Genomic DNA, 8,146 nt, shown 5'->3' with positions numbered 1-8,146 from the left:
GATAAACTGCAGGCCCTTGATTTCGTATCCAACGGCTGGAAAATCTAATGACCAGAGATGAAAAAGTCAGTCGACTGACGTGTAGCCTCACCCACGTACACATGCACGCACGCAAGACACGCACGCATGCAGGCGTGCAACACTGACACGTACACATAACGAACACACGCACGCATGCAGGCGTGCAACACTGACGCGTACACATGCACTCACGAACACACGCACATACGCACACATGCATGCAACACTGAAACGTACCCTTGCACGCACGCAACACTCGCACGCCTGCATGCACACAACACACGACGCAAGACACACGCTCAACCTATACGTGCATGCACCCTTTGTTAAGGACATGGATTGTTACGGGTATTAATCAATCTTATCTGTGATAAGCAGAACATTGATGTTTGTAGCGGTCTTTATGAATCACAACGTATCGAATGGGCTATCAACATAGTAGGCTTATCTACATGAAAAGGATGACGTCACACTCAATGAACAATCATCGGTTTATGAAATGCCCGCTTCTGACCGCCCTGGCCCACCAAAGGTTCCTCTGTTGTGCGCTGCCTGCGTTGGGTCACTGACATGCAGGCCATGTACCCAAAGAGCCCACACGTCAGTGGAAGAACGGCGCGCTGTCCTACGTCAGAGTCGAGGGCGCCACTCGCTGCACGCCCGGCTGAACACGCCTCCTTGCCGCATTCAAACGCCTCCATGAAACCCGCCCGTGTGGAAGCCGAGAAACCCACTCTGGACACACGTCCGTTCATGACCGGGCCGGCATTAAACGCAACGCCGGCCGAGCTCCTCCCGTCCGCCGTCTATTTAATCTCCTATTTAAACGAGGCCAAACGCCGGCCAAGAATCGCACACCTCCGCCGCTCCCCTATCTCCTCCTTCACCATTTTGTCCACTCTTACAATGGCTTACGAAGAGTAGTTATTCCGCATCCAAGCCGGCTGGGTGGCCCGCCGAGCCCGCCGGATACGAGCTATGCAGCTCGCTGATCCACCTCCCTCCCCTCGCCCGACGGAGCCAGTTGCCGCCCCAAGCCGGCGCGCGGTTCAGCAACTCGCCGCTCCAGGCCAGCTCGACGAGGAGCGGCGCACGGGCGTCGTTGCTGCCGTCCACGCCGCCGCCTCGTACCGCGTCTCCCGTTTCTGTGGCCGAGACTCCCATGCCGGCGGCCGCGCCATGCAAGCAGCGACAGAAGCCGGGTGCGCGGAGAGCGACGAGTCGGTGGCGAGCGCCTCCGCGTCCGCCGCCATCATCGAGGAGAAGTAGAACACGGGAGGCCGCCGCCGCTTGGGTCCCATGAAGGCCACCACGGAGGCGACGCCGGCGTACACAGCAGGTGTCTTGCCGGATCCTTTTCTTGCGAGGACCTTCGTCGACCCCGCATATACCTCCGGGGCTCCCGGCAGTCCGGTGATCGTGCTGCCGGACATGAGGAACACAAATCGATCGGCGGGCGACCATTTAGGCCAGGTATTATATACCTGTGCTGTCTAGAACTAGCACCGCGTAGTTCATTTGAATGTAATGAAATCCGTCATGTTTGTATGAAAATCCGGTATCTTATATGATTTCCGTCGTTGTTTATATGAAATATCGCCGTGTTTGCGTGAATTTCATCCGGTTGGTTGACTTGCTGTCATAATGTGTGCGGCTACGGTTGGATGGCGTAATTTGCGGGTCGCCGGTCGGTCTGCGGGCGGCTCGGGCGGCGTGGTGGGACAAAAAGAACACAGCTCGTGCGAGCTCGTCTCCAACGTGCGCGCTGGAGGATGCATGAGAACCCGAGCCATTCCTCGTTCATCGGTGGCAAAGGCACCGGTGGACAAAAGGGTCGCCAATATTTTGGCTACCCCGGGCAAGATCCAAACAGCCCCTCCCAACAGATTCAAATCCCTCGTTCGCCGTGGAATTTTGCCATGTGTTGTTTTCATGGACTAGCAAGATGCCCGTGCATTGCACGGAACATCAAGATGCATTTTTTTACAAAACACCTGTTGTGATTGACCCATGCAGGAGTAATCCCATTTTGTAAAAACTAATGATTGCTCGAGAATTTTATCGGATAAATGGTATCTCGAGAATTTTATCGGACTCCATTTTTGTATACAAGGCCACAAACCCATATTACAGGTACCAAGGCAAAAATTAATGTCTTCTAACTCAATGTTGCAAGCCACCTTGTTTCCTTGTTTGCCGTGTAAATTAATGTGTATTCTTCTCTTTCATGCACATCAAGCCAATGCTCACACTCCCGCATGCATGCAAGGGATAATTAATGTCCTCCTTTGCTAGTAGTACTACGAGGCAAACACCATTAATATTGCATTGATTAGTGTTAGTGGCCTTGTATATCTGCAAATTGTAATTTTGATAGTGGCCTTGTATATAAAAATGGAGGGAGAAAGATGAGAGATAAGGTGAGGAGGAGTGGGGCGTGGTGGTGACTGGTGGTCGGACTGGGCGGAGGCATGGGGATGGACGGCGCATTATGTCTAGGTTTGTATCTCTATAGTCCCTCTCACACACACCCACGTAGGTGGGGGACGTGCACGAAGAGAAGAGGTGCACGCACGGCGCACGTACTCCCGTCTCTTTCCCAACCACACCCGCGCGGGTACACGGTGGAGCTCATTTCTGTACGAAAAGGCAGCCCACGTGGTAACTTGACACGTGTACTGGTTGTCCACTAGATGGAGGGAGGATCGTCTACCACGGGTGAACAAACAAATTGCGACTTACGCGTTATGTTAAAATAGAGGCAAACCATGTGGGGCCTACCTTAGAGGCAAGGCTCTATACACTTGAGTACTTTTGATGTGTCTCATCAACTCGCAGAACGAGGAGAAGCTTGCTTAGTACGCTGTCTCCCCCGCCCACGGGCGCGGTGGCTCGCAGGATGAGGTGAAGCTTGCTTACTACGCCTTACGCCCGCTCCCTCGCCCACACGCGCGGTGGCTCGCAGGACGAGGAGAAAATTTTACTACCTCCGTTTACTCCTCGTCCCTACCTTGGTTAGAGAGATTATCATATTGTTTGGAATATATATGTCCTTTAGTACTCCCTCCATTTACTTAGAGGGTGCTTGGATACATTTTAGTCTCATGACTAAAAGTAGTGGGACTAAAACTTGCTAGCCTCACCCATGCTTGGATCCAAATACTAAAGAGACTAAAATCAAGTTAATGAGCATTTATTATCCTCCAAACCCTCCAATCCAGAACTCGCCTGTGTTAAAGGAGAGGAGTTAAATGAGGAGAGAGAGGACTAATCCACATTTTAGTAGGGGTACCCCTGACTAAAAATTTTAGTCTCAAGACTAGTTTTAGCCCCTCTTTAGTCAGGGGTGCTTGGAACTTTAGCCTCTTAAAGAGACTATTTTAGTCAGACTAAAATAAGTCCCTTGGATCCAAGCACCCTCTTATACAAGGCCACTATAAAAAAATACATTTTGCATCTATACAAGGCCACAAATAGTAATCGAGACAAAAGTTACTACTCCCTCCTTTCCAGTTTATGGCTCAATTTCAAAATCTCTCCAACCAAGGTAGACGGTGAGTGGTCGAATTAATTTCGTACTCCTAGTTTGCACAAGTAATTAGTACGCTCGTTTTTCTCAAGAAGTTATGTTTACCGAGGCATTAATTAGAACGAATGCATGAATGACCACTAAATTTCCATGAACTTCTACATGCATTGGTGAGTTTTCTCTTGACACTGCTTGCATCGGGTGATCTAACGCACCTCGAAATCCAACATGTGATGGTACTACTACTAGTAGTAGAATTGAGACTTATAAAACGGAAAAACGAATGTTTTGTAGATGAGCCCTATAAACCCTAGTGGGTACGTACTCCGTAAAATCAGATTTTCCCAAAACTAAGTCGCTCAACCTTTATTTGCTTGTTTCCCTTCCTGCCTCCTTGCCTCGAACAGACTATGCCAAACTCCCCTGCCTGCCGCGCGGGAAAAGACCCGCCCTCGCCTTTTTTAGTCCGGGTTTGTATCGATGGATCGCGCGAAGCAGCAAAAACCCAAGCCGTGTCTTGTACTCCTCCGTCGACGCTCGCTTTCATGAATTCTGTACTTCCTGTCGCCGACATGTGGGACATATAGCAACCGGGTCGACGTGTCAAGCACCAAATAACAGTGCAGAACAGCAGGGGGACGCACCCCAGTCATACCGCCCCAGTAGTAGTAGTAATGAGCAATGAGACGTCAAATCACAATGCCGCACCTTCCCAGACGGACGAAGCAACCATTATTTCACACTTCGGTTCGCCATCATCTCAAACCACGTAGTATTGCTTCTGCCTCAAGAGGGACACGCGCATCGCCTTGGTACATCATGACACGTGGGACCGCATGACAGGCCATGCTCCCCCGCCGATCGCTCGGTAAAATCACCTCATTTTTACTACTATACTTCCTCCGTATCGGTTTACATGGCATGCACGTCGTTCTAGGTTGAGAATTTAACTGGCTATATATGTGATGAACAGTATATGTTTAGAAACTACATCCGCTTAATAATCCAATGATATACTTTTTGTGACATAGTAACTCAGATTTAGTTAGTCAAATGGATGACCTAGAACTACGTGCACGCCCTATAAACCGAGACGTCTAAAAAACGAGACGGAGAGGGTAGTTCAGTACGTATCTTTTTAGATCAATATAGTCGGATTCACCAAGGAGCAAAACCAAGTGGTAGGCTGCACCTGTCGTGTTGGCGTAGCGACTCAAGCAGGGTCAGTCCGCACACGAAATGGCGACACACTTAACAGGACCCCTTTGGCCGACATGTGGCTCATCCACCATCTTGTTCCACGTGCGATGCACCAAATTACAGTTCGGAGCAGCGGTTGGAATTGGAGGCACCCCGGTCGTAGCGCCGCAGTAGTAGAAAATGAGCGATGAGGGGTCAAATCACAAAGCCCCACCTTTCCCGCATTAAGCTGGACGGACGAAGCAACCATCATTTCACTCTAGGGCGCAAGAGCATAAAGAAAAGAGAAAACCAATGATGCGTGCGGCAGCTACCTAGGGCACCCTAGGGTAGGGGTCTCCACTACAGATCATTTTTTTGAAAGCGCCTCCACTACAAATCGGCTTCTCCCTCGTCCTCTTGAAGAAAACCGATGATGCGTGCGGCGGTAGGGTTTGTAGGAGTACTACTAGGGCGTGCGGGGCCACGTCGTAGTAAACGGGAGAGGGATTGAGTTCGAGTCGACGCCTTAAATATGTGTGGGCCGCTTGGTTTTAGGGGAACGAGGCAGCATTTTGGGTTCGGGGACCAGTGGAGATATAGTACGTACAAAAAATTGTGGACGTAGGTTCGACCGAAAGGCAATGATGCATGGGCCCTGCATTTTATATACCCGGGGCCGCGTGAAATTTGCTACTCTACTCAAAACTAGTAAGGTACACATGCATTGAACGCATGAGATTTCGAAACCAAATTATGAATAAATACACACTATAGCATGTAAAGCTTTGAGTCATATATGCATGATGTAGATGTTTGTTTAGTTCTTATAGTTCATCTCATTCAAAATCAATTAGTTTTATAAAAATGTTAAGATTCATGGGGTTGTGCATTGTAAAGCATAAAGTAAAAAAACAAATAATGGCAATTCATTTAGAAAAAATCAATTATGATACGGAAGATTTTAGAACAAAGGAGAAGTGCTTGTGTTTTGAGGTTTGTGCATTATGCTTAAGTTCAACCATGGATTCTTCTAAATTTTACATGTGGAAGATCTGGTGGAATGTTGATGATATCCAACGGCCAGTAGTGCTCGAATTTGCCATCTCTGCACTGTCAGATTAGCTTCATCTAGCGACCATCTTTCAAGTTATTCACACACTGTATAGTTCTTGTTCCATAGTTGCATGGCTTGGAAAAAGCTACTAGTGGGTTGTACTAGCTAATTAGGAATAGAAGATGTATACAAGGAAGTTTTAGGGAAAGAGATGACATGGAGTATCTCAATTCCTATGAGTAGGGATTGGAAAAGAGATGTCATTTGTTTGACATCATAGGAACTTTTCTATTGAATCTAGAGATGACATGTATCTCAATTCCTATGAGGAGGGATTAGAAAAGAGATGTAATTTGGTTCATATCATAGGAACTTTTCTATTGAATATATGCTAATGTTTATTTTCCTTTGAAATTATGGGAGTATAGGAATCCATTCATATGAACCAAGTGGCTCTAAAGCTATAGAAATGTTATCATGTTTATTTCCTTTGAAATGTGGAGTATATGAATCTATTCCTATGAACCAATTGGCTCTAAAGGAAAAAATCCTATAAAAATCATATCATCTGGAGTTCCTATGATATTCCTCCACACCAAAGGATGGTTGAAATTGCTGCAGGTGATATGATGGTCTTTCTTTGTAGACTCCTCCTCCATCTTTATAGTTACCTCTCGAAGATGAATGAAATGATATATACAGGGTATTCTACATGTGCAATTTGGTACACGAAAACTCAGTAAAAGTTTGCAAGGTTCGAATTTTCAATAAAGCTATATGCACTGCATTTTGGAACGGAGGGAGCATATGACAGTTGCTAACACTCACGTGAAAGATTTGTGTGTAGGAGGAGTGGTTGTTCTGTTAAATGACATGGCAAAACTGACACTGTCGGATGCCGATCTAACGGTTCTTACGGCGTTCGTCAGGAAAAGGCTTGTGGCGAACGTTTGTCGGATAGTGATTTACGGACACATGCATTTGATTGATACGTGCCCCCCCCTCTCTCTCACGCACATGCACCCTCCCAAGTCCTCTCGCACCCACCGTCAATCTGCAGGTAGACGTCACACACATATGTGCTCTTCACACCCTACCCTCAGAACTTCTAAAAAAAAGACGGCGCACACATTTTATTTTAGCTCACACGTCACACACTTATACTATTACTCTTGTCGCGAACGTTCTTTGGGCATAGTATATGGTACTCTCACTAAGAGAAGTAGTGCACGCACGCACTAGTTCTCTCGCACCCACTCGCGGGTACACGTAGGAGCGCATTTTTCTGAAGCTGGTACAATAAAATCACTCCACTATATATAAGCAGGAGCCTTAGCGCTTGCTTTACTAGGGTTCCTCTCGTTCACTCTCTCATGCTCTCTAGATCTAAGCAAGACATAGGGGGCCACACTCTCTCTCAGCTCGCGGCTGGTCACAAATCCGGCCGGACAACCTCGACCGGGGCAGGGGTGTAGGTGCATCGTTCACGCTGTCATCGGTGGCGAGGGAGGAGACCAACGGCTGCCCGCGTGTCCCGATCGGTGGCCGTGCTGTTCTCTCCGTGAGAGTGCCGGCTCCGGAGGGCCTCCGACCCCTTCTTCCTCCCTGTGGTATTGTGGCCAAGATGCGGCCTCCCGACGCCGTCTTTGCCACATGCCGACGACCCTCAGGTATACATTCCTTCGAAACCTGCCTTGCTCTACTGCCCCAGCTCCCCACTTGGCTTCATGTGGATCTTTTTCTACTTCCGTCCATTGTTCCAAAGCCACCTAGACTTTTACTATTATTAGAGGTAAAGCTAGTTCATACAGTCGACTCTAAGAGTTGGTTCAAACAGGGAAGAAAGTGGGAAATCTGTAGCATGAATCTAGGACTTGGTTCTAAGAGGAAACGGGGGAAAGTAGTAGATACTGGCTACCCAACCGGTCTCTTGGTTGAAAAGATGAAGAAATCATGGTGGATGGCGAAGGGTGGGGGAAGTGGACCTATATCTTGGTTGAAAAAGGAAAGAAAGTGATGGGTGTTGAGGGACAACGGAGATGAGATTGAGCAGGTCTAGATTTCCTGTTCTCACATAGGAAAATGTCACCGAGGATATAAAAATGGGACAAATGCAGACATGTTGCCTGAGTGTTTGCTGCTCTCGGCAACCACATCTGCCTCACCACTTAAATCTCGCACCTCTAACATTGCTTCATCCCAGTGGAACTGCACAAATTTGATTGCACATTTACTGACCATGTGCTACTCTCATAATAGTAATACTAATGTTGTTGTTCTGCATGTTAATCTAGTGGCAGTGTTGATGTGATGTGATGCTACTTACGTAAGGACACTTTCATACTATCAATCTAGTGCCA

The sequence above is a fragment of the Triticum aestivum genome, chromosome 5A (genome assembly GCF_018294505.1).
Source record: "Triticum aestivum cultivar Chinese Spring chromosome 5A, IWGSC CS RefSeq v2.1, whole genome shotgun sequence".
Taxonomy (NCBI): Eukaryota; Viridiplantae; Streptophyta; class Magnoliopsida; order Poales; family Poaceae; genus Triticum; species Triticum aestivum.
Note: the sequence above shows the minus strand (reverse complement) of the source record.